Source organism: Saimiri boliviensis, chromosome 3, assembly GCF_048565385.1.
Source record: "Saimiri boliviensis isolate mSaiBol1 chromosome 3, mSaiBol1.pri, whole genome shotgun sequence".
Taxonomy (NCBI): domain Eukaryota; kingdom Metazoa; phylum Chordata; class Mammalia; order Primates; family Cebidae; genus Saimiri; species Saimiri boliviensis.
The window spans coordinates 114,916,895-114,944,110 of record NC_133451.1 but is presented as its reverse complement, the minus strand read 5'-3'; the positions used below and the strand labels follow the sequence as shown (position 1 = coordinate 114,944,110).

The window sequence follows — 27,216 nt, the reverse complement described above, 5'->3', positions numbered from 1 at the left end:
TTAAAGTAAAACGTCTCTGTTTTTGATAGGCAGCCCCACCACCAGTTGCTGATATTATATACAGTTCAGTGCAGCCATGGTGTTTTGGTCCGGAGATCTCAGAAGGGATGCAACAAAGACAATTACAGCGTTCTCTGCATTCATAAGCTTCTCCCTTTCATGGAGTGTCACTCTCTTTAGACGCGCCATCAGGGACCAGAGGGTTTCACAGCGAGCAGGTGCGAGTAGTTTCAGTGCTTCATGAAGGGTTTCCAGTTACTTATTAGGACCCATAGTTTCAGCAGATTCTATAAACTTCGGGTAGATATCATGCATGATTAGTGAAATTGGCAAATCTCTGAAGCACAGTTTGGGAGTACCAGTGATAATGTTGATATCTTCAAATGAGTTCACAGAAATAGCTGCTTTCTCACCATCTCTGTCAAGAGCCATCTTGACATCAGTCAAGTCACTAGATCCTGATATATGGGATAGTCCTTCAGAACTGGGACTTTCAGACTCAGTGTCCCTGTTGCATGTATCCCCCACCCTTAGCCACTTAGCAGTGTGTGCTTTTGACAGGCATTGTAAAGTCACAGCTGCGCACCTTGGCATGCCTCAAGCCTGGGTTCCAGTCATTTGGGACCATGTTGGGTCACCGGTTGTGAACACTGAAATCAATCCACACAGTTCCCTCCCCGAGGAATGAGACCACACCTGAGGATGGCACAGTATTCACACCAGCGTGGCCCTCTTGATACATGGACCTTGAAATTGGGAACCTTTTTGTATTTTGGAATTTGCTCGTTTTCTTTCAGAGTTGCTCTTCTAAACAGGTGATGTCAGCCTTTTCTCCGGCACCCTATCCCGGCCTGCAGAATCTCACCGTGTGTCTCTTTTAGGACTGGCATGTATTTTTTGCAAGCTGACTCTCTGTTTAAGGTTGGGCATCCTATGTGCTCGTGAGCTGGGTTTATCATCATCTTGGCAATGTATTCCGCTGCCTTGTTTCAATAGAGAGAGTACTCAAGCCGAGAGAGATCCAAGATGGCTGATCACTAGCAGCTCGGGATTGTAGCTCCCAGTGAAAGCGCAAAGAACGAGAGGACGCCACACCTTCACATGAATTCTTGTTGCTCACGCACCAGGAGATTCCCAGCGGAGGAGCCCCACGGGTCGCCACAGCGACTCTTGTGAACGGCGAGGCGGTTTTGCCGGCACCTCGGAGCGTCGGTTCTTGGTGCAGAGTCAGAAAAGCACTATCAATCTTTTTTTTTTTTTTTTTTTGAGACAGAGTTTCGCTCTTGTTACCCAGGCTGGAGTGCAATGGCGCGATCTCGGCTCACTGCAACCTCCGCCTCCTGGGTTCAGGCAATTCTCCTGCCTCAGCCTCCTGAGTAGCTGGGATTACAGGCACATGCCACCATGCCCAGCTAATTTTTTGTATTTTTAGTAGAGACGGGGTTTCACCATGTTGACCAGGATGGTCTCGATCTCTCGACCTCGTGATCCACCCGCCTCGGCCTCCCAAAGTGCTGGGATTACAGGCTTGAGCCACCGCGCCCGACCAACACCATCAATCTTAACGCCGCTGATTTAGTCGGTGCACTGGGTTGCTCAGATTTCGGCGCTGAGAATCAATAAGTTGGATGTCCACTCAGAAACCCAATTACAAAGATGGTAATTATGAAGACCACAGATGGATAAATCTACAACGAAGGGAAGAAAACAGCCAAAAAAGGCTGAGAATACCCAAGATCAGAACGCCTCTCCCTCAGCAGGGGATCACAGCTCCTCATCAGCAACGGAACAAGGCTTGATGGAGAACGAGTGTGCTCCAATTACAGAAGCGGGCTTCAAAATGTGGATAATAAGAAACTTCTGTGAGTTAAAAGAACTTGTTCTAACCCAATCCAAAGAAACTAAGAACTTTGAAAGAAGGTTTGACGAAATGTTAACAAGAATACACAATTTAGAGAGGAATATAAGTGAATCGATGGAGCTGAAAAACACAATACGAGAACTTTGTGAAGTATGCACAAGTTTTAAGAGCCGAATTGATCAAGCAGAAGAAAGGATATCAGAGGTCGAAGACCAACTCAATGAAATAAAATGAGAAGACAAGATTAGAGAAAAAAGGATAAAAAGGAACGAGCAAAGTCTCCAAGAAATATGGGACTATGTGAAAAGACCTAATCTACGCTTGATAGGTGTACCTGAATGTGACGAAGAGAATGAATCCAAGCTGGAAAATACGCTTCAGGATATTATTCAGGAAAATTTTCCCAACCTAGTAAGGCAGGATAATATTCAACTCCAGGTAATACAGAGAACACCATAAAGATATTCCTCAAGAAGAGCAACCCCAAGGCACATAATCGTCAGATTCACCAGGGTTGAAATGAAGGAGAAAATACTAAGGGCAGCCAGAGAGAAAGGTCAGGTTACTCACAAAGGGAAGCCTATCAGACTTACAGCCAGATCTCTCAGCAGAAACCCTACAAGCCAGAAGAGAGTGGGGACCAATATTCAACATCCTTAAAGAAAAGAACTTTCAACCAAGAATTTCACATCCAGCCAAACTAAACTTCATAAGTGAAGGAAAAATAAAGTTTTTTGTGAACAAGCAAGCACTCAGAGATTTCATCACCACCAGGCCTGCTTTACAAGAGCTTCTGAAAGAACCGCTACACATAGAAAGGAACAAACAGTATCAGACTTTCTAAAAAAAATACCAAAAAGTAAAGAGCATCAATATAATGAAGAATTTACATCAACTAATGGGCAAAATAGCCAGCTAATATTAAATGGCAGTATTAAACTCACATATATCACTATTAATTCTAAATTTAAATTGACTAAATCCCCCAATCCAAAGACAGACAGGCAATTTGGATAAAAAACTAAAACCCATCAGTATGCTGCATCCAGACCCATCTCACATTCAAGGATACACAAAGACTCCAAACAAGGGATGGAGAAAGATTTACCAACCAAACAGAGAGCTAAAATAAATAAATAAAAAGCAGAAGTTACAATTTTTGCCTCGCCTCTGATAAAGTAGTCGTTAAAGCAACAAAGATCAAAAGAAGCAAAAGAGGACATTATATAGTGATAAAAGGATCAATGCAACAACAAGAAGAGCTAAAAATCCTAAATATGTATGCACCCAATACAGGAATACCCAGACATACAAGACTTATAAAGAGACTTAGACTCCCACATAATAATAGTGGGAGACTTCAACATTAATATTAGACAGATCAATGAGACAGAAAATTAACAACAATATCCAGGACTTGAACTCAGATCTGGAACAAGTAAACGTAATTAATATTTATAGAACTCTCCACTTTAAATACACAAAATATACACTCTTATCAGTACCACATCACATCAACTTAGAAGTTTCAACAAAATGTTGGTTGGCTCCTTGTTTGTTATTCTCTTCCCTCGTTTTCTTTTCTTTTTTTTTTTTTTTTGAGACGGAGTTTCGCCCTTGTTACCCAGGCTGGAGTGCAATGGCACAATCTCGGCTCACCGCAACCTCCGCCTCCTGGGCTCAGGCAATTCTCCTGCCTCAGCCTCCTGAGTAGCTGGGATTACAGGCACGTGCCACCATGCCCAGCTAATTTTTTGCACTTTTAGTAGAGACGGGGTTTCACCATGTTGACCAGGATGGTCTCGATCTCTCGACCTTGTGATCCACCCGCCTCGGCCTCCCAAAGTGCTGGGATTACAGGCTTGAGCCACCGTGCCCGGCCCTCGTTTTCTTTTATGTCTCCATTATTAAGCACAATTACAGGCATATCTATATTTAGACTGCATTCTAGCCCGGGCAATAAAGCAATACCCGTATCCTCTCTCCCTCTTCCTCTTTCTCTTTCTTCCTCTTCTTTATTCTTTTTCTTATTATTCTTTTTTCTAAAAAAAAAAAAAAAAAAAAAAAAAAGAGTACTCAAGCCATCAGTTACTAGACTGTAGATGGACTCACAGTGTTTCTCCCCAACAAAGTGATTTCCATTGCAATAGAGTCTGAAGTTTCTTGTTTGACTTCCAAATCTGAAAGTCAAACTGTAGGGTCCTGGCTGTTGCTGGCTGTCTCATGACATAGCTCCCTCAGCCAAACTCAAGAGCTAGTCAGCAGCTTCTCTGGAGATCATGATGTAAAACTCTCTCTGACAACACTTTGGGCTGTTTTCTACCTCGAAAGTACAGATAATCCTTCGAGGATGAGGGGTTTCCTGTTGTAGCTGATATAAGTAAGATTTCCAAACAGGAAGCCGATTTACATCTGTATCGAACAGGGTCAGGGCCAATCCTTTTTTGTTTCCCATAGACTCAAGAACATGGGTAGCATTACACCATTATTTGTAAAGAGACTCTACTAGAAAACAGGACTATTGCAACCAAGTTTGTTTTGTCTTGTTTTGATACTGAGTTGGTCTTGAACTCCTGGCCTCAAGCAATCCTCCTGCCTCAGCCTCCCAAAGTGCTAGGATTACAGGCATGAGCCACTGCCCCCCGCCACAGCCAGGTATGTTTTTAAATGATTGCCCAACTCATTTTTATTATTTATTTATTTATTTAGGATGTAAACAACAAATATTTATTTTGTACAGTTTTGGAGGTTTGGTATCAGCAGATTGGTGTCTGGCGAGAGCATCGTCCTGATTTGCAGAAGGTCACCTTCTCACCGCGTCCTGACACAGCCTTCAGGAAGCCTATCTGCCCCTTCTGGAAGCTTCCCAGGGGTCTGATGAGAAAATCACTAGCATTGTGTGCCATCATCATCTTCTCCTTCTCTACTTTTTTTGAGCAATTCAACAAATTCCTTGAAGGATTCGGTGATGTTACCATCATCATCAAGTCAGTGTTTCCGGTGAAATTAAACTGAAATGACTGCAGCATCTGGGGACATTTCTGACCTACAGAAGAGTAATGTTCACCAGCTTATTATAAAGGATATTACAAAGGATCCAAATGAAGAGACGCAGGGGCTGAGTGTGAGGGAAGGGGCACAGAGCTTCCACGCCCTCCCCAGGCATGCCACCCTCCACGAAGCTCCACGTGTTCAACTATTGGGAAACTCCCCCAACTTATTTTAAGTAATTCTTTATGACAGTGCATGTACGCCTGAAGGAACCATTGGACAGGCAGTTGCTAATGTTTGAGAAACAGAAGCTTATGCATAGCTTAGAAAAATAGCGTTATGTGTAAGAGCACGTTTGGGAGTGCTCACTGGAACTGTGGTCTTCTGCAGTCCACAATGGGTAAGCAGGGCAGGCCCAACAGAAATGTATTTGCTAGGGGATGGGGAGCTTCCCAGACAGGGGCTCAGCCTGGGTTGCTGCTGGAGAGCCCCATGCACAAAGGCTGGGGAGCTTCCCAGAGACACTCATCCAGAGAGAACAAGAAGCTGGCCCCGAAGAAGCCCTGAATGCCTGAGACGGGTGGAGCTCTTACTCCAGTTGGTTCCTGGCCCAGGCTCTTGCACACACACAAGCCTAGAGAGAGAGAAGGTCAGCGTGAAAGCCAGAAAGCTCTGCCTCAATACGCAGATATGCCTAGTAGTTGCCTGTCACTACTAGGGCTGGGCAATCGCACCTTGGGACCCACGCCCTCAGCTCAGCTCCCTGCTCCACAGGTTTGGAACCATGAGAACTCAGGACGTCAGTGACATCCCTACAGTTGTGCCCTGGCAACGAGCGAGATGAGGCATGGTGCTTGGAAACACAGTGGCAGCTCCAGCAGGAAGTCCTAGAGCTGGCTGGGCAGAGCAAGGACTCCCCTGTGTTAGCAGAGTTAGCAGCTCTGCTGACAGGTGTGTGCTCTTGTGTTAGCAGGTAGATCCAAGAGCCTTTGAATACCAAGTAATTCCTCTTTACATTACCTCCTCCAGACACTGGGGAGGCATAGGAAAACTCAGGTTCCATCACCTATTGCCAATCATCTTATGCCTTGGAGATAATGTTATCCGTAGTGGTTAGGTTTCCAAATGAGAAAAGAAATGGAAGGAAGGAAGGAAGGAAAGAAGGAAGGGCGGGGAGGGAGGGAGGAAGGGAGGCCGCTTTCTTCCGTAATCAGTTATATATTTCTTAAACACTATACCCAAATAGTTCTTTTTCTTTCTAAATCCATAAAATATATTTTGCAACCAGATAACTGGCCCGTAGTGCCTTCGCCCAATCAGCCAAGCTGTTCACCCTAATCCGAGGGGCCGCAGAGCTTACTTGGGGCTGTGCCCATTGCCCAGTCCCTGAAAGGAAGCTTTACGACCTGGGAGAGGAGGGAGGGTGTGTAGAATGAAGAATCCCAAGAATCCCAGCATCAAATGACGGCACAAGGTGGAGTCAGGCAGGTAAGAACTAGCTAAGGACTGCTGGGCGTCTTCAGCAGGTCTCGTTTGATCCTCCAAATATTCTCATCTAAAAGCGAAGAGGCTCAGAGAAGGTAAGAAAGTTGCAAAAGTCACACAGGTGGTATCAGGTCACCAGCCTGGAGGAAGAGGAAAGGCGGGAGCACCTGAGGTATCTGGCAGGGGTAGGGGCCCCGGGAGATCAGATCAGATCGCAGAGGTGAGTGGCAGGGGCCCGGGGAGATCAGATCGCAGAGATGAGGGGCGGAGAGGCGGGGGCGGGGCAGCGCGCAAGGGCCGGGCGGGGTGGGGGTGGAAGAGGGAGAGGCAGGTTGGGACCCCACAGAGCCACTGCGCTGCGGGCAGGTAAGGAAGAGGGGATGTGGGAAGCCCGGGCACTGGGCAGAGGTGGACAGTGGGGCCCAGGGTCGGGTGGGGGGCTGTGGGGAGCCAGGGAAGGAGCCACGCAGCAGAGGAGAAGAGGAGAGACCCAGGCGGGGAGCGCAGGGATTCCTGCTGTGGTCTCTGCAGAGAGGCCGGGGTGAGAGAGAGAAGAAAGTCAGGGTAGATGGAAAAGAAGGAGTCGCCTCATTTCCAGCAACGTGGGTGAGCCAGGCAGGCGGGGCGGAGGCTGTTGGTGTATGAAGTGAAGTCAGGCACAGAAAGACCCTGTTCTCCTGTGGAAGCTGAAAAGTGGGCCCCAGAGAAGTGGAGGATAGAATGGCACAACAGCAAAAACACGAAAACGAAAAAGGAAGGCTGAGTCATTCCCATTGGAAGGACACGTGAATCCTGCGTCCCCAGGCAAGCCTTGCCTCTGCTAATAAGCATGGTCAAATATTCCACTTTTACTACGTTTGAAGAAAATTACCTGCTGAATGTTTCAAAGCCTAGTCTCCAGGCCAATAGCAATTATTGTAATTGTTCTTAAAGGATTTATTGCTTGAGTGTTTGAGTTTTTATTTTATAGAGAAGATTCCTTCCACCCCACCCACACTTTACAAACTATTCAACACTGGAAACCAACATCTTAAGGACTAAGCATTCCAGGAATTCTCCGCAGGGTTCCCAGTACCTGCAGCTAGTGTCAAAAAGATCATTAAGAGCAGAACATAAACACCCGCCTATGAGTGAGAATATACGGTGTTTGATTTTCTGCTCTTGTGTCAGTTTGCTGAGAATGATGGTTTCCAGGTTCATCCATGTCCCTACAAAGGACGTGAACTCATTGTTTTTGATGGCTGCGTAATATTCCATGGTGTATATGTACCACATTTTCCCTATCCAGTCTATCATCATTGGGCATTTGGGTTGGTTCCAGGTCTTTGCTATTGTAAACAGTGCTGCAATGAACATTCGTGTGCACGTGTCCTTGTAGTAGAATGATTTATAATCCTTTGGATATATACCCAGTAATGGGATTGCTGGGTCAAATGGGATTTCTATTTTTAGGTCCTTGAGGAATCGCCACACTGTCTTCCACAATGGTTGAATTAATTTACATTCCCGCCAACAGTGTAAAAGGTGTTGAACAATGAGAACACATGGACACAGAGAGGGGAGCACTACACACTGGGGTCTGTTGGGGGGAAATGGGGGAGGGGCGGGGAGGTGGGGAGGTGGGAAGAGATAGCATGGGGAGAAATGACAGATACAGGTGAGGGGACAGAAGGCAGCAAACCACACTGCCATGTGTGTTTTGCAACAATCTTGCATGTTCATCACATGTACCCCAAAACCTAAAATGCAATAAAAAAAAAAAAAAAAAAGAGCAGAACATCTCCTCCTTCCCTGGAGCTCCTGTTAATTTGTGTTTAAAGACCTAGACTCTAGCAGAGTTCATATTTACAGGAAGGTAATATATATTAACGTGGACTGCAGACACCAAAACATCTATAAATTCACACATAGTTAACCTTTTTCTCTCCATCCTTTCTTTCCTTATTAAGCAAATTCAAGACCTGGTCTATTACCAGGTGTAAAGATCTTTCCACAGTTTCACCCACGATTTAAGAGGAAAATAGAAAACAAAGGACTTGATGATTTTTCATTTAATGTGAGGTACGCTTACAGGCTTCAGAGGAAGTGTTTACGAGTAGGTGATAAAATAGCTAAATGATTAAAATGCGAAGGAAAAATAAATTTTTGCTATTTTGTCCTTTGGGGTTACATGCAAATTGCAGAAGAGGTAATAGATTTCAAGGGGTAAAATCTTCCCGAATGTAACAAGTAATTCTGAAGGATTTCCAGGGATAAAGAGTGAGCACATGAACAAAACCAATCTAAACGGCAAATGGTACTGTTAACAATATGTGAGTTCATTAACATGAATTGACAAATTGCATATTGCATAAGAATTCTTAAGCAAGGGTTTTCAACTAAGGAATAAAATTCTGCACCTGCTGTGGCTTTTTCTGTACCTCCTGCAACAGCTCAGTGACTCCCAGGCCAGCTTGCCTGAGCCTTCAGATGGCTGGGGTCCGTCAAGATTTCACCCCAGGCTTAATCCAGCTGAGCTACATGATCCCTTGCCTCTCAGGAACAGGAACCAAGTGAATCTCTTAATTACACAGCCAGGAGAAACCGAGACTGGGTGGGAACTGGGGAGGCCAGTTGGGATCAAACCAGTTGAAACTAGCGAGAGGAGTTAACACAAGGACTTGTATGTGAATGTTTAGAGCATTGTTATTCATAAAAGCCAAAAACTATTAGCAACTCCAGTGTTCACCAGCTGATGAATGGATAAAGGGAATGTGATATATTCATACAATGAAACAGTATTCAGCACCAAAAATAAATGAAGGGCCGATGAGTGTTACAACATGAATGAACACAAATTAACACTATTAAGAATGAAAGAGGGGTTATGGTTGCTACAGATCCTACATTAAAAGACTAATAAGGGAGTATTGTGAAAAACTTCATGCCAACAAATGTAACAGTTTATGATTTTTTACAATTTTAAGACAGTCTCACTTTGTAGCCTAGGCGGGAGTGATCTTGGCCCACTGCAACCTTTACCTTCCAGGTTCAAGCAATTCTTGTGCCTCTGCCTCCCAAGAAGCTGGGATTACGGGTGCCCACCACCATACCTGGCTTTTTTTTTTTTTTTTTTTTTTTTGTATTTTTAGTAGAGACGGGGTTTCACTAAGTTCATCAGGCTGGTCTGGAACTCCTGACCTCAAGTGGTCTGCCCGCCTCAGCCTTCCAAAGTGCTGGGATTGCAGGCATGAGCCACTGCACCTGACCCAAATATAACAATTTAGATGCGATTGGATAAACTTTTTGAATAACATAAAAACTGGTGAAGATGAAACAGAAAATCGGAATAGCCTTATATCTATTAAAGAAATTAAATTTATCAAAAACTTCACAAAGAAAACTCCAGGTCCTGCCAGGTGTGGTGGCTCATGCCTGTAATCCCAGCACTTTGGGAGGCCAGGCAAGAGGATCACTTGAGCCCAGGAGTTCCAGACCAGCCTGTGCAATATAGTGAAACCTAATCTTTACTAAAAATCAAAAAAATTAGCCAGGTGTGGTGGCGTGTGCCTGTGGTCCCAGCTACTTGGAGGCTGAGGCAGAAAAATCACTTGAGCCTGGAAGCTTGAGGCTGCTGTGAGCCATGATTGCACCACTGCACTCCAGCCTGGGTGACAGAGTGAGACTCTATCTCAAAAAAAAAAAAAAAAAAAAAGACAACTGCAGGTCCATATTATTTCACTGGTGAATTGTATCAAATACATGAGGGAAAAAAACTCCAAAACCTCTTTTTGAAAAATAGAGAAGGAAACACCTTCAACTTATTTTGTAAGGCCAGCGTAGCCCTAATACCCAAATTAGACAAACCATTACCGAAAAAATTAGAAGCCAGTATCCCTCATGAATATAGACACAAAATCCTCAACAGAATAATAGCAAATCAAATTCAGCAATATATCATAAAGATAAATAACATGACCAAGTAGGTTTTATCCCAGGATGTAAAGTTGATTTAACATTCAACAATCTGTGTAATACATCACATTTACAGAATAAAAGTCAAACACCGTATGATTATTTCAATAGATTCAGAAAGAGTATTTGGGAAAAATTGAGACTTCATTTATGATTTTTAAAAACGCAAACAAAAGAAACCTATCAGCCAAGTAGGAGAAAAGGAAATTCTCTCAACCCGATCAAGGGCATCTATTAAAAACCTAGAGCTGGCCGGGCGTGGTGGCTCAAGCCTGTAATCCTAGTACTTTGGGAGGCCAAGGCGGGTGGATCACAAGGTCAAGAGATCGAGACCATCCTGGTCAACATGGTGAAACCCCGTCTCTACTAAAAATACAAAAAAATAGCTGGGCATGGTGGTGCGTGCCTGTAATCCCAGCTACTCAGGAGGCTGAGGCAGGAGAATTGCCTGAACCCAGGAGGCGGAGGTTGCGGTGAGCCAAGATTGTGCCATTGCACTCCAGCCTGGGTAACAAGAGCGAAACTCTGTCCCCTCCCCCAAAAAAACAAAAAACCTAGAGCTGACATCATACTTAATTGGGAAATACTGAATGCCTCTCCCTAAGATCAGGAAAGAAGTAGGATGCCCAATCTCTCCATTTCTACTTGAGGCCTAGCACTTGCAATAAGGCAAGAAAAAGAAAGAAAAGGAATAAGGAACAGAAAGAAAGAAGTAAGATAATCTCTGTTTGCAGATGTAAACGGTGGCTGTCATTCAGGAGGTGGAATTTAAGACAGTCCGTATGAATGCAAAGTCAGCCTGTAGGAACCCTTTGCCAAGGGTGTCTGAACTAGAGCCTAATTCAAAACTTGAAAGCTCCATGGGCCACTCTGCATAGAATTCCTCCTATCACACCGGTGCTGCATTGGTGTGGGCTCAGGTTTTGGGCACTTATGAAATCCACAGCATTCATCCCCTTTGTGGCCTGCAGAGTCTCATGACACCGGTACCATGCAGGTCTCCCTGTGCTATGGAAGCGCGGGTTCTAAATCAGCTTCCAGGCTGGTTATTCTAGCCTTTTAGCTTTGTAGGCCTAGATGATTTTATAAGTTTTGCTTTAAACAGTCATATGCATTTACAAGAAGTTAAAAGGGGAAATTGTGTTTTATATGTAGCCACACATTTTGAGTGTTTTTCATTCCTTCTTAAGATCTGAGTTTCCAGGAGCTGTAATTTTCTTTTTGCCTGAAGCACTGACTGCAGCATTTCTTGCAGTACAGGTCTGCTGGCAGTGACTTCTCTTGGGTTTCTTCGATTTGAAGATGTATTTATTTTGCTTTCATTCTGGAATGTTATTTTCACTAAACACAGAGTTCTGGGTTCAGTGGTTTTTGTTCAGCCCTTTGAAGACTGTTCCACTGACTGCTGGCCTCCCACTGTTTCTGATGAGCAGTGAGTGGTTACTTGAATCGTCATTTTACCATGTGCCGTTTTGTCTGTTTTCAGGGTAATATGGTTTGGATCTGTGTCCCTCCTCAAATCTCATGTTCAATTGTAATCCCTAGTGTTGGAGGTAGGGCCTGGTGGGAGGCGACTGGCTCATGGGATTGGAGTTTCCATGGATGGTTTAACACCATCCTCCCTTGGTATTGTATAGTCAGGGAGTCCTTATGAGATCTGGTTGTTTAAAAGTGTGGCAGCTCTCCCCCTCTCTCTTCCTCCTGCTCTGGCCATGGGAAGCACCAGCTCCTGCTTTGCCTTCTGCCATGACTGTAAGTTTCTTGAGGCCTCTCTAGAAGCCAAGCAGATGTCAGATTCATGCTTCCTGTACAGCCTGCAGACCCATGAGCCAATTAAATCTCTGTTTTAAAAAATAAATTACCCAGTCTCAGGCGTTTCTTTGTAGCAATGCGAGAACAGCCTAATACACAAGGGTTTCTTTCTCTCTCTTATTTTTAGAGACAAGGTCTCGCTCTGTTGCCCAGGCTGGAGTACAGTGGTAGGATCCTAGCTCACTGCAGGCTCCAATTCCTGGGCTCAAGTGATCCTCCCACCTCAGCCTCCCAAGCAGCTGGTGTGTGCCACCATGCCCAGTCAATTAAAAATTTTTTTTTTTGTAGAGACAGGGTCCTGCTGTGTTGCCCAGGCTGGTCTTAAACTTCTGGCCTCAAACAATCCTCCCATCTTGGCCTCCCAAAGTGTTAGGATTATGGATGTGAGTCACCAATCCCGACAAGCGTTTCTCTTTTATCTCTGATTTTCAGCATCTGATTATGTTACCCCTTGCCATGGCTTTTGTAATATTTATTCTGGTTGAGGCTCTTGGATTTTCTTGAATCTTATACCAATTTTCAGCCGTCTTCCTTCAAACTGTGTTTGGCTGATTCTCTTCTCTTCTGGAATCCTAATTACAGGTATGCTCGACCTTTCGATAGCGTCCCATATGTCTCTGAGGCTCTCTCTTTTTTAAATCCATTTTCTCTCTTTTCTTTACATTAATTAATTTCTATTAATCTACTTGTGTTGATCACTGATGTGTTCCTTTGTCATCTACATTCTGCTTTAAGCCTATCCCATGATTTTTGTTTGTTTCAGGTATTATACTTTTCTTTGGTTTCGAGACTAACACTTCTCTGCTGTTTATTTTTTCTTTTGTTTTACATATTATGTTTTCGAAAAAAAATAATTCCAGCTTGGTTTCTACAATGGTTAATTTTATCTATCCACTTCATTAGACCATGGTGTCCAAATATTTGGTCAAACATTATGCCAGATGTTTCTGTAAGGATATGTTTGGATGAGATTTACATTTAAATCCGTGGACTGTTTATTAGTTGAAGATCTGAATAGAATAAAAGGCTGACCTCCCCCCACCCCCAACAAGAGGAAATTTTCCAGCAGAGTTCAAGTCTTCTTTCCCCTCAGACCATATAGCCTGTCAATCTTTACATTGGCTTTATTTCCGCCTCTCTTTCTATATGTGCTCATTTTGCTCCTGGATGGGTCCCTCTGGGTGCTTTCTTTGTGGAATCCCCTCGTCAGCCCTTCTGTACTTGTAGACCTGATGCAATCAATGCCCATCCTGGAGCCTGCACAACGTGGGGAAGTGTGGCCAGGGAAGAGGGCCCTACGCCTCCCAGACGTCACCTGCAGTACTAAGAGGAGAGTGAGGCTGGGCATGTGGGTATTGCCCACACCCACACCCCATCACAAACACCAGCACGACCAGTGCCTGCAAGCATGAAAGAGCCAGCAGTCACTACAGCCGGGTAACTTTCAGAATCCCCCAGAGAACTTTCTGATATGGGTGGAGGATCCCCTTTCATCATTAGTGACTGGAGGAAAACCATCAGGAATATTTTATTAATAAAGATTTTCTTCTGAGCCTCATGCTGAAAATATCCATCACAAAGAAAATTAGAACAAAAATTGCAATGTGCTAGAAAACACTGCTCTTTTTGGGTCTGTGAGTTCATTTTTATATTGAATGGACTCTGCTTCCTTTTTCTCATCATACTGTAGTCACTGCTAGCTGAAGAGGCGCTAGAAACACATATTCCCACTGCACCCTTTCCATCATTTTCTCTGGCTGTATTTTTCCTTCCGACTCTTCTCCATGGTGTTTTTAGCTGCATCTCTTCAGCGGCCTCCACGCCATCATCTGCCCTCCCCAGGTCTTTTATTGTATCTCTCTTCTTTCTGCAACATTCCCTGTTCGAGTGTCAAGCCCTTCTTAGAGTCCCCAAAAGCATTCATAGCCAACTGTTCTTCCCTGCCTCACCCTCTCTCACCTTTGCTGGGTGGAGCTCGGAACAACTTTCTTGCTGACGTTTCTTGGAGCTGAAGATAGAACTGAGAGCTCCTGACACCTAATTAGTTTTCTTTCTGCTCGGCCAATCCGCTTACTTGGACAGTTTTACATTTCAGTTCTCAAAAGCTAAGCATGGCCACAACTTTTAAAGTTAATTAACTATTTATTTATTTTGAGACTGGGTCTTGCTCTGTTGCCCAGGCTGGAGTGCAGTGGTGTGATCTCAGCTCACTGCAGCCTTGACCTCCTGGGCTCAGGCAATCCTGAGTAGCTGGGACTACAGGTGGGCACCAGTGTGCCTGGCTAATTTTTGCATTTTTTGTGAAGATGGAGTTTCACTCTGTTGCCCAAGCTGGTCTTGAACTCCTGAGCTCAGTCGATCTGCCTGCTTTGACTTCCCAAAGTAGTGGAGGTGTGAGCCACTATGCCCGGCCTAGAACTTTTAAAGTGGAAGACTTCTTTGTTAGAAATAGCCTTAGAGGCCCGGCGCGGTGGCTCAAGCCTGTAATCCCAGCACTTTGGGAAGCCGAGGCAGGTGGATCACGAGGTCGAGAGATCGAGACCAACCTGGTCAACATGCTGAAACCCCGTCTCTACTAAAAATACAAAAAATTAGCTGGGCATGGTGGCGCGTGCCTATAATCCCAGCTACTGAGGAGGCTGAGGCAGGAGAATTGCCTGAACCCAGGAGGCGGAGGTTTCGGTGAACCGAGATCGCGGCATTGCACTCCAGCCTGGGTAACAAGAGCGAAACTCCGTCTCAAAAAAAAAAAAAAGAAAAGAAAAGATATAGCCTTAGAGACATTCTCCAGGAAATACCAATTATTTTTAATTTATAATTTTTGTGGGTACCTAATAGGTGTACATATTTATGGGGTACATGAGATACTAATTTGTTAAAGGAAATGTGAGCAACGATTTAGAAGGGAAGACAATCCCACCTCTTTTCCTGATTTCACACGCCTGCTTTCTTCTTCCTTCTGCCAGTTAGGGGGAATGTTCCATCCCTCTTTTCACTATGGGAAAATGCCAATTAACGAAAAGGGTAAATCGTTTCTAAATCCCCCAAAATAGCTAAAAAGTGTGCAACTTTATTCAACTCCAAACACCTTTTCACTGTTTCATGGGTTAATGGATCTTCTTACTGAATTATTGAGCCAAAGCGCTAAATAAAAACATCAAAGCCTCCTTTACCTTATTCTTTAGCCTCAAGACAGCCCAGCCTCGAGGCCCGCTTTCTCAGCAGAACCCTAACGCCCTCCGACACGCCCCCGGGGCACGCCCATCCAAACTCACCTGGCAGTGCCCTTCTGCCTGACACACCAACTAGGGTGTTGAGGCTCACCCTGACCTGGATGGGGTTCACTTTTCTACAATTCACTCGCTATAGTTCTTTCATTGTATTTCAGTGCTCTGCTGAGAGAATCCAAAGTTGGGCAAATGCCTTGGTTCACACGCCTTCGTTTACACAATCCAAAGTGTAAATATCTTCTGAGTCCTCAGCAATCTCTCATCCTATCTGCAAAGCCCATAACTTTATTTTACTTCTGATACATTATGATGGTTTCATGGGTGAATGGATTGTCTTCTTGAACCACAGGTTGAATATCCCTTATCTGAAAGGCTTGAGGTACGGGGCAGAAGTGTTTTGGATTTCGAAACTTTTTGTATTTTGGAATATTTGCATATACATAATGAGATATCTTGGGGATGAGACCCAAGTCTAAACACAAAATTTGTTTGTTTCATATATACCTCATACACACAGCCTGAAAGTAATTTAATACAATATTTTTAGTAATTTTATGGATGAAACAAAGTTTTAACTGTGTGTGTGTGTGTGTGTGTGTGTGTGTGTGTGTGTGTGTTTTCCTTTTTGAGACAGTCTCGCTCTTGTTGCCCAGGCTGGAGTGCCGTGGTACAATCTCGGCTCATCGCAACCTCCGCCTCTCAGGTTTAAGCAATTCTCCTGCCTCAGTCTCCCAAGTAGCTGGGATTACAGGCATGCGCCACAACGCCTGGCTAATTTTTGTATTTTTAGTACAGACAGGGTTTCACCATGTTGGCAAGGCTGGTCTGGAACTCCGAACCTCAGGTGATCCGCCCGTCTCGGCCTCCCAAAGTGCTGGGATTACAGGTGTGAGCCCCTGGCCAGTGTTGACTGTTTCAAGTGCAAGCTGTCAGTCTCACTTGAGGTTAGGTGTGGAATTCTCTGCTTGTGGCATCATATCGGTGCTCAAAAAGCATTGAAACTTGCAAAATTAGCATTAAAACTTGCATAAAAAGCAGTAAAACTTGCATAAAAAGCAGAAGCTCCTCTTCAGAGGTGTCAACGTGGACGTTTAGCAGCTGTCCGGTGAAGTGGAGCTGTGAGATGACCAACCTGGAAAATCAACACTGAGTTCTGTTTCTCCTCAGTTGTACCCTGGGCTGGCTGACGGCAGTTAAAGCGGTTGAGGATTGAAGTGACCGGGATGACTGTGGTTGTGAGATGTAACTTTTGAAGTGTGAGTGTGTTGTTTAGTTCTGTGTTTGTTCCTGGAAGGTTGAGAATCTAATTTTGGTCATTGTATAATGTTCTTATTTATTCACACGATACATTTTAGGATGCTTTATCCTGGCACCTAATTATCTTTAAAAGGTAGTTATTTCCAACATGTCTCTTTCCTTTATTCTGTTTCGGGCCTCCTGATAAGCAGCTATTACTCTCTGAATGCTTATGAGTGCCTTGGAAGCTGCACCTCTAATAAGACAATGGTTTTATAGGCCTCACTTTATTTCTTTAAAACAGAATTTCTTGGCGCGGCACGGTGGCTCACACCTGTAATCCCAGCCCTTGGGGAGGCCAAGGCTGGTGGATCACCTGAGGTCAGGAGTTCGAGACCAGCCTGGCCAACATGGTGAAACCCCATCTCTACTAAAAATACAAAAATTAGCCAGGCATGGTGGTGGATGCCTGTAATCCCAGCTATTCGGGAGGTTGAGGCAACAGAATCGCTTGAACCCAGGAGAAGGAGGTTGCAATGAGCTGAGATCATGTCATTACCCTCCAGCCTGGGCAACAAGAGCAAAACTCCATCTCAGGAAAACAAAAAAAAGCACAAAAACCCAGAATTTCTTAGGCTAGAGCTTCTTTAGGCAGAGTGTCAGCCTTGGCAAGTCTGACGGCACCGCAATGCTGACAGCTACCTTTGAGGCTGCCCTTTGTTCTGGTTATTCATCTCTGTATGGCCACTCACCCCTAAAACCGCAGTATATGTCTGTCTCTCAGCCTCAGCCGCCTGCCTGGGTGCAGCTGACTCTCCTTGGGGTCTCTTGTGCAGTTGCCATCGGATGTTGGCTGGGGCTGGGTTCACCTGATGGCTTGCCCTGGCTAATTAAGGAGAGAGGGAGGGGTCATGAACGGGGAGGAGCGACAGAATCCCCGGTGCAGGGAGCTGTTAAATAAGACCCCAGGGCCACTGAGTTGCTGCCCCACCCAGGTCCGTGGGTATTTTAGGTCAGACAAGTGCTGCTCCAGACCTAACAGAAACCAACTCATTGAAGTTAAATATGTCCCCAAACCAACTCACAGAACCAGCAGATGCTTGGGGTTTCCTCTGTGGGGGCGCTGCTCACCACCCTGCTTCTGGGAGATGTGACCTTTGAGACATGGGACCCTGTGGCCTCCAGGTTCACCAGCTAGCGCACCCAGCTACCCGCCGCCAGGCCTTACCCTCCAAGCTAGGTGTAAAGGCAGGATTGATTTGGGGTGAGGCAGGAATTGCCTGGGCACCCCCTCCCCTCCCCTCCTCTCCTCTTCCCTCCCCTTCCCTTCCCTCTTCCCCTTCTCCTTCCCCTCCCTCCCCTCCCCTCCCCTCCCTTCCCTTCCTCCCTCCTCTCCCCTCCCCTCTTCCTTCCCCTTCCCTCCTCCCTCCCCTCCCTCCTCCCTCCCTCCCTTCCCCTCCTCCCTCCCCTCCCCTCCTCTCCTCCCTCCCCTCCCCTCCCCTCCTCCCTCCTCCCCTCCTCCTTCCCCTTCCTTCCTCCCTCCCCTCCCCTCCTCCTTCCCCTCCCCTCCTCCTTCCTCTCCCCTCCCCTCCTCCTTCCCCTTCCTTCCTCCCTCCCCTCCCCTCCTCCTTCCCCTCCCCTCCTCCCTCCTCTCCCCTCCCCTCCTCCTTCCCCTTCCTTCCTCCCTCCCCTCCCCTCCTCCCTCCTCTCCCCTCCTCCTTCCCCTTCCTGCCTCCCTTCCCTCCCCTCCTCCCTCCTCTCCCCTTCCCTCCTCCCTCCCCTCCCCTCCTCCTTCCCCTTTCTTCCTCCCTCCCTTCTCCTCCTCCCTCCTCTCCACTCCCCTCCTCCCTCCTCTCCCCTCCCCTCCTCCCTCCTCTCCCCTCCTCCTTCCCCTTCCTGCTTCCCTCCCCTCCCCTCCTCCCTCCTCTCTCCTACCCTCCTCCTTCCCCTTGCCTCCTCCCTCTCCTCCTCTCCTCCCTCCTCTCCCTTTTCCTCTTCTCTCCCCTCCCCTCTCCCCATAGTGCCTGCTTTCCCTGCAAATGCCTGCCACTCTGATTCAGCCTTTAGCATTCCCCTCTCCTCCCCTCCCCTCCCCCTCCTCTCCTTTCCTTCCCTCTCCCCCTCCCCTCCCCTCCCCCTCCTCTCCTTTCCTTCCCTCTCCCCCTCCCCTCCCCTCCCCCTCCTCTCTTTCCCCTCCCTTCCCCTCCTCTCTGCTTTCCCTCCCCTCCCCTCCCCTCTCCTCCTCTCTTCTCCTCCCCTTTCCGCCTCTCTCCTCCTCTCCCCGCTTCTCTCCTCATCTTGCACACTTTCCCTGCAAATGCCCGCCACTTTGATTCAGGCTTTAGCATTCAATACGGCAGACTCCATGCTGGAAGGCTGTCCGGAACCCCGAGCTGTGTCGAGAGCTGTGACATCCTGACTTTCTCCCCTCCCACTGCAGTGATGACGCTGTCATTAATACTTTCTGCTCACGTCTCAGTGTTACCAACATGACCTTAAACACCAAGCCAGGTCTGTGTCTATCTTGTTCACAGTTGTATCCACAGTGCTTAAAACAACTTCTAGCACGCATTTCAGACCCAATAAAAAGTGCTGGATGAACGATGTCATCCCCTAAACGCTGTAAGTATGCATCATTTCTCTTCCTTCCGGGTGGGGACCTGAGGTTCTGGAAGGCCCACTTGCTTGAGGCTGTGCAGCTAGGAAATTCCAGACGTACACCAGCTCCTCCGACTTCCTGCTTCATGCAGGGGCGTTACTTCTTTGTGCCTGGGGAGACGATTCCAACTGCCAGTCCTCAGAAATAAATTAGCAAACCTCTCTTTTTTTTGGAGACAGGATATCACTCTGTTGGCCAGGCTGGAATGCAATGGCCCAGTCACAGCTCTCTGCAGCCTCAACCTCCTGAGCTCAAGTGATCCTCCCACCTTAGCCTCCCAAGTAGGTTGAACTACAGGCACATGACTCCACGCCTGGCTAATTTTTGTATCTTTTGTAGAGACGGGATCTCGCCATGTTGCTCAGGCTGGTCTTGAACTCCTGGGTTCAAGCAATCCATCTGCCTGGGCCTCCCAAAGTGCTGGGATTACAGGCATGAGCCACTGTGCCTAGTCTTAGCAAGCTTTTTTTTTTTTTTTTTCTTTTTGAGATGGAGTCTTGCTCTGTAGCCCAGGCTGGACTGCAGTGGCACGACGTCAGCTCACTGCAACCTCTGCCTCCCGGGTTCAAGCGATTCTCCTTCCTCAGCCTCCCGAGTAGCTGGGACTACAGGCGCACACCACCATGCCCAGCTAATTTTTTTGTATTTTTAGTAGAAACAGTGTTTCACCATGTTAGCCAGGATGATCTTGATCTCCTGACCTTGTGATCCCCCCTGCCTCAGCCTCCCAAAGTGCTGGGATTACAGGCAAGAGCCACTGCGCCCGGCCTGATCTTAGCAAGCTTTCCTAATTTTGGGGTACTAGAGGGCAGATTTCAGCTCCAAACTGCATGGTGCTATTGGCCTCTCACATCTGGTCTCTGTTCTGACCTTTAGTGACAGAGAGCAAAGACCATGTATATTTACTCTGGGTTTGATCTGAGAGAAGGTGACAGCAATGATTGGTTTTAAACCATGTTGGGAGCTGGCTGGCTGTTGTCAGCTTGCTGGTCGTGTAACTTTATTGCAACTGTACATCTGCCTGGAAGGGTTGACACTGGGAACATTTTTAAAGCCTACAAATAAAAGTCCATAAACAAATAATGGGGATTGCCAAGCTGCAATAATTCACACGCTATTGAATCTTTTCTGAATTCCGATAGTTTGTAGCCGACGCTGACAACAAGCACTGGGGTCGCAGTTTGATTTGTCCCCACTCTGCACCCCGAGTGCGTGTGCCTGGCAGTCAGCCCGGCCCCTGCAAACCGCCTGCGCAGGATGGGTTTATCTTTGCGTTGATTTGCTCCAGGCTCAGGACGCTGTGTGGTTCCTGTGCAAAGACCCAAATCTTCCCTGTCAGAGGGAGAACGCAAGCACCCCAACCATCCGTGAAAAACTCACACAAATCACAAGGAGAATACAATCACGCAGGAACTGTGTTGAAATGAATCAAAAGCCTGGGACACTGTCCTTCCAATGTGGCTCAGGATTGACCAGGTCTCCTGAGAACAGCCTCTGTATTTTCTCACCGGGCCCTATCGCTAATGGCTTCTTGCACGGAAAGAACAAAGCTCTCCTATCGTTAAATCAAAGGGTGATACTGTTCTCCCATGGAAGTGTAAGAATTCAGGCAGGGCTGCGGTAAGCCCTCCTGCGCTTTGGGAGAATGATTCCCTCTGGCCACGGCCCCGGGGGTTAACCATCAAGCTTCCTGTGCAGCATCATTTCTTGATGGGATCTCAGGAGGTCTGGTTCTTTCTCAGCTTGTCGCTGAGCTGGAAAGGGATGGGTGGCGATAAAAATAAACAGAAAGAGGAGGAAGAGGAAGCAGGAAGAAGAAAAAGAGAAAGAGGAGGAGGCCCATCTCAGGTCATCTCCTTCTTGATTCCAAGGAAATTTCCACTCCTCTAGTGCTCTTTCCCTCAGTTCTGGTTTTCCACGTCAGGAGCCACCCCGAGGAATGTTGCAATGAACGTGTTTCTCTTTTCATGGGACCTACCAGCATCCGCTCCTGTGAAAGGTTTTCCAAGTCTGCAGGCCCCTAGCATAAAAAGAACTGAAATACATAACAACGTATGATCTTCAAAGAACTATAAACAAATGTTATCTCCTCAGATACGAGGCCTCACACAGATTAGGAGCTCAAGGAATATTGGTTGTATGAATGAATGAATGGCATTTTCTCAGACTGATTTACAGGGCCATGCGATGGATGTGCCTATAGCCCTGGATCCATCCAGCCTGGTGTGGGATTTGCCAACCTCCCCACGTTCTCCCATACTGGATCACTACTTAAACCCTTTACCCTTTCCATTCCATTTTTTCCACCCACTCAAAGCCTTCCACATGGATGCACTGTGTGCCCTAGTGAGAAGAGGCCCGGGGCGCAGCCTGCTGCAAACGCAGATGCAGAAACGGGTAGCACTTAGGGAGAGCAGCAAGGGAAGCAGTCCCTGCGTGGATGGGAGGAATATGAGAGCTGTACGCCGTGGAGCAGAGAGGTCAGGGAGGTTTAGACAAAGGAGGCCAGCAGGGACCAATTTCAGCTTCTGAACAATTTGCTGGAGGTATGACATATAAGCATACCTTTGGGAAATGAAGCAATTACATTTTGAAATCATACACAAGTCGTCACTTGATTTCAAAATCATACATAAGTGAAGCCTTTCTAAAAGTGCACTGGCCAGGGGCAGTGGCTCATGCCGCTAATCCCAGTGCCTGGGGAGGAGGATTGCTTGAGGCCGGAGGCTTGCTTGAGGCTAGGAATTTGAGACAGGCCCGGGCAACATAGCCAGACTCCATTTCTACAAAAAATTTAAGTGAAGACTTGTGTATGATTTCACAGTGCGAATTGCATTTTGAAATGCAACTAGGGTTGCTAAGTGTCCTCTTACAAATGCTCAGGACAATAGAAAAATCACCTTACCTAGCTGAATAATGAGTTGCTATTACACCACGATGAGAACGTTAGTTTTGGGGATTGGCCAGAAAGGTGAAGCAATGTCAGTTCTCAGGTTGCCTACAGACCTGGGGCAGAAGATGAGACACTTCCATAGCGGCTGGGGGGAGCGCACATTAACACAGAGTTCCTGAGGAACAACTAGCTAAGAACAAGAGAAAGCATTATTTATTAATTTATTTATTTTTCGTAGAGTCGGCTCTCACCATCTTGTCCAGGCTGGTCTCAAACTCCTGAGCTCACGTGATCCTCCTGCCTTGGTTTCCCAAAGCACTGGGATTACAGGCATGAGCCCCTGTGCCCCACCTGCAAGAGCCTTTTTTTTTTTTTTTTGAGACCAAGTCGCCTAGGCTGGAGGCAATGGGGTGATCTTGGTTCACCGCAACCTCCGCCTCTTGGGTTCAAGTGATTCTCCTGCCTCAGCTTCCCAAGTACCTGAAACGACAGGAAGGCCCCACCACACTCAGCTAATTTTTGTATTTTTAATAGAGGCAGGGTTTCACCATATTGGCCAGGCTGGTCTCAAACTCCTGACTTCGTGATCTGCCCTCCTCAGCCTCCCAAAGTGCTGGTATTACAGGCGTGAGCCACTGCGCTCAGCCAAGAGCCTTTTTAAAAGTGCACTGGCCAGGCACAGTGGCTCATGCCTGTATTCCCAGTGCTTTGGGAGGCTAAGGCAGAGGACTGCTTGAGGACAGGAGTTTGAGACAGGCCCAAGCAATAGAGCCAGACTCCGTTTCTACAAAAAAATTTTTTAAATAAGAAAAGATTAGCTGATGTGGTGGCACGTGCCTGTAAACCCAGCTACTCTGGAGGGAGGATTGCTTGAGCCCAGGGGCTGAGGCTAGGGAACAATACGATGGAGACTCTGTCTCTAAAGAAAAAAAAAAAAAACAGCGGCCGGGGGTGGTGGCTCAAGCCTGTAATCCCAGCACTTTGGGAGGCCGAGGCGGGTGGATCACGAAGTCAGGAGATCAAGACCATCCTGGTCAACATGGTGAAACCCCGTCTCTACTAAAAATACAAAAAATTAGCTGGGCATGGTGGCGCGTGCCTGTAAGCCCAGCTACTCAGGAGGCTGAGGCAGGAGAATTGCCTGAACCCAGGAGGCGGAGGTTGCGGTGAGCTGAGATCGCGCCATTGCACTCTAGCCTGGGTAACAAGAGCAAAACTCTGTCTCAAAAAACAAACAAACAAACAACAAAAAAAAAAAACAGTACACTTCCTTTTAACCAAAACGCTCTATTTTCCCATGCAAACACTCACCACACTTTAACTCCTTGTATAGTAGCATTGCACGAAAAACTTCGAAGGAGGGACCATGGAGGTCTTTGGGATCACTGTTCTGTCTCCAGTGTTGATTCCAGCTTTGCCTGAGAAGACCGCACATGTTTTCAAGGATTACTGACGACATCCCTCTCAAGGGTGAAGACGTCCCAGGCAACAATTGGTTACCTGTGCAGAAACATCAGTCAAAGGTCATTTCACTTCACGGCTTCTAAAATGTTTAAAAATGAGAGACTGGTTACATGAATTATGAGAATTTATAAAATAGAATGCTAGGCAACCATTTGAAATAATGCTCCATATTTAAAGACGTGGAAAGATATTCACAATATGGAGCTATAACAAACTAAAGCTGATTCTAAGACCGCACACAACCTACCACTGCATTTTTATAAAGTCAAAAAGCTATGTTGTGGAAAATGAGGTATTTTTATTTCCTTCTTTCGGTTTCCATATTATCTGAATTGAAAAAAACAACAAACATAGATTTCTTTTAAAAATTCCTCTTATAGTATGAAAATCCAATAAAATCACTTCCATTTTGACAAAAAAATTTAATTATTTGTGCCCATCTGGCCATTCTTCAGATATGGGGCAATTATGTGTTACGCGAGTGAAAGGTAGAAAAATGGCTTCAATTAGAGAAACGGGAAACTAGCGCCTCATTAATCGAAGGAATTCAAAAGGATCTGTGCCCACCAGAGCTCTCTTCCTTGTATCAAACAGAAAAAAGGAAAGACATTGACTTAGTCCATTTTGTGCTGCTGTAACAAAATAATGAAGGCTGGGTAATTTATGATAAAAATAGACGTGTATTCCTTACAGTTCCGGAGACTGGGAAGTCCAAGACAGGGGCTGGCATTCCATGTCTGGTGAGAGTCGAGTCTCTGCTTCCAGGATGGCACCTTCATGCTGTATCCTCCCGAGGGGAGAAGGCTGTGTCCTCACAGAAGGCAGAAGGCAAGAGAGTTGAATTTCCTCCAGCAAGCCCTTTCATAAGAGCACCGAATCCCATTCATGATGGCAGAGCCCTCATGACTCAGTCACCTCCCAAATGCTACACCCCTCAATACTGTCGTCTGCATGAGTTTTAGAGGAGACAGAACATTCAAACTATAGCAACTTTTGTTGTTGTTGTTGGAGATAGAGTCTTGCTCTGTCTCCCACGCTGGAATGCAATGATGCAATCTCAGCTCACTGCAACTCCTGCCCCCCGGGTTCAAGTGATTCTCCTGCCTCAGCCTCCTGAGTAGCTGGGATTACAGGCATGTGCCACCACGTCTGGCTAATTTTTGTATTTTTAGTAGAGATGGGGTTTTGCCATGTTGGTCAGGCTGGCCTCGAACTCTGGACCTCAGGTGATCCTCTTGCCTCGGCCTCCCAAAGTGCTGGGATTACAGGCATGAGCCACTGAGCCCAGCCTATAGCAATATTTTTTTAAAAGAGCCAAGGAAAGAATAGTGCATCAGGTGCTGTGATAGTCTGAAACAAGTGTTTCTTTTCTTCTTTTTCTGATCCTGACAGAAAACTAGGCACGATTGGGATCTGGATCAGCTGCCTGGATGCTCCTGAGGTCCTCCAGCCCCTAGAATGCCCTTTTCTGCCCTCTCCGTGTGACTTACTAAAGACTCTCCAGCATGCTCTAGATACAGAAGGTTCATGGTCTCACTATGCCTTCTAGAGACTCACTCAGATTTGAGGGTGGAGGATACAGGCTTATGTTCCCACAGTCATTTCTTATGGTTTTTTTTTTTTTTTTTTTTGAGATGGGGTCTCACTCTGTTGCCCAGCCTGGAGTGCAATGGTACAATCTCAGCTCACTGTAACCTCCACCTCCCGGGCTCAAGTGATTCTCCTGCCTCGGCCTCCCGAGTAGCTGGGATTTTACAGGTGCATGCTACATGCCCGGCTAATTTTTGTATTTTTTAGTAGAGATGGAGGTTTCACCATGTTGGTCAGGCTGGTCTCGAACTTCTGACCTCGTGATTCATCCACCTCGACCTCCCAAAGTGCTGGGATTACAGGCGTAAGCCACCATGCCCGGCCCCATCTCTTGTTACAAATTTCTGCTTTTCCTGAATCTTGGTGGCCTGTTTCTCATCTCAATTCCTCACTCTTCATTTCCCAAGGCACCAACAGCACAAGGATTTGATGAAAGCATAGGACTCAAGAGGAGCCCTACCCACCGCTCAGATGACACAGTGACTTGCCACTGAATATCAGCTGTTCCTGCCCAGGGCCTTCTCATCCTGCCAGTGCCTGCTGCCATGTTTTCTGAGGCCTACACTCCGTTTCTAGACCCTTCTGTTCCTCTTCTCATCTTCCCAGGCCACAGAGTCTTTTCCCTCTAGAACTGCCAGAACACCCACATTCCCATTACGTTACTGAACGGAGCAATTTAGTTCTCTCATTTCCCACTTTCCTCTGCCTATTCCCAAGCCTCCCAGATTGGACAGGGCCTTCATCTTTTCTGACCAAAAGGCTCATAAATGTTTCTTAAGACCTGCTTTTTTTTTTTTTTTTTTTTTTTTGAGACATAGTCTTACTCTGTCACCCGGGCAGGAGTGCAGTGGCACAACCCTGCAGCCTTCACCTTCCGGACTCAGGTATCCTCCTACCTGTCTCCCAAGTAGCCGGGACTACAGGCACACCCCACCACACCCAACGAATTTTTATATTTTTTGTAGAGGCCACATTTTGCCATGTTGCCCAGGCTGGTGTGGGGCTCCTGAGCTCGAGTGATATGCCTACCTCAGCCTCCCAAAGTGCTGGGATTATAGGCATGAGCCACCACGACTGGCCACCCGCTACTTTGAACAATGCTTTTTCCCCTAGAATGTAAAAGTGCTGTAGTAATTTCATTTTTGAAATAGTAGCCTCTCCTCATTAAAGGTGCACATGTATCAGATTTTGGAGGCAGCTAATCTGCTGATATTTGCAACACTTCTGTATTTCTATACACATATGCTATGTATATACATAACATACATGCTTATGTCTATACAGTTCGCTCTTAAATAAAAATGGGTACGTTCTTTGAGAATCTGTTCCCATTTCTGTTGTACAAGCTTTAGAAGTATGGAAGCAAAATAAGAACATATGGAAAAGGAATTTTGGGGTCTGGCACAGACATTTTGCAAGAAATTTCTTTTTTCTTTTTTCTTTTTTTTTTTTGAGATGGAGTTTCGCTCTTGTTACCCAGGCTCGAGTGCAATGGCGCGATCTCGGCTCACTGCAACCTCCGCCCCCTGGGTTCAGGCAATTCTCCTGCCTCAGCCTCCTCAGTAGCTGGGATTACAGGCACGTGCCACCATGCCCAGCTAATTTTTTGTATTTTTAGTAGAGACAGGGTTTCACCATGTTGACCAGGATGGTCTCCATCTCTTGACCTCGTGATCCACCTGCCTCGGCCTCCCAAAGTGCTGGGATTACAGGCTTGAGCCACCGCGCCCGGCTTTGCAAGAAATTTCTAAGCATGGATGTCTCAAAGCGTATTTGCAGAGTGGGGACTAGAACATGGGAACCAGGAGTCTCCATTTTGGTAGCACTGCAGCTGTGCCAGCTCTTCAGAAAGCTCCACCTGGGAGCTCCTGCCCCACTGTCCCCTGCAGATGGTCCACTGGTCCAAGCTCCCTGCTCGGCTGGGCTTTTTCTCATTAAGCTCTTGTGGAGAGGGCACCCTTGGGCCCAGAAGAAAGACGATGCCTGTTACAACGGCCCCAGGATCTTCAGTATGATTCCCCCTCAGCTCAGAGCAAGCCAT

At 46.5% G+C, this 27,216-nt stretch overlaps 1 pseudogene; it reads right to left on the bottom strand.

Annotated features, from left to right (window-relative positions):
• Positions 1-27,216, bottom strand: LOC120363634 (N-chimaerin-like; annotated as a pseudogene).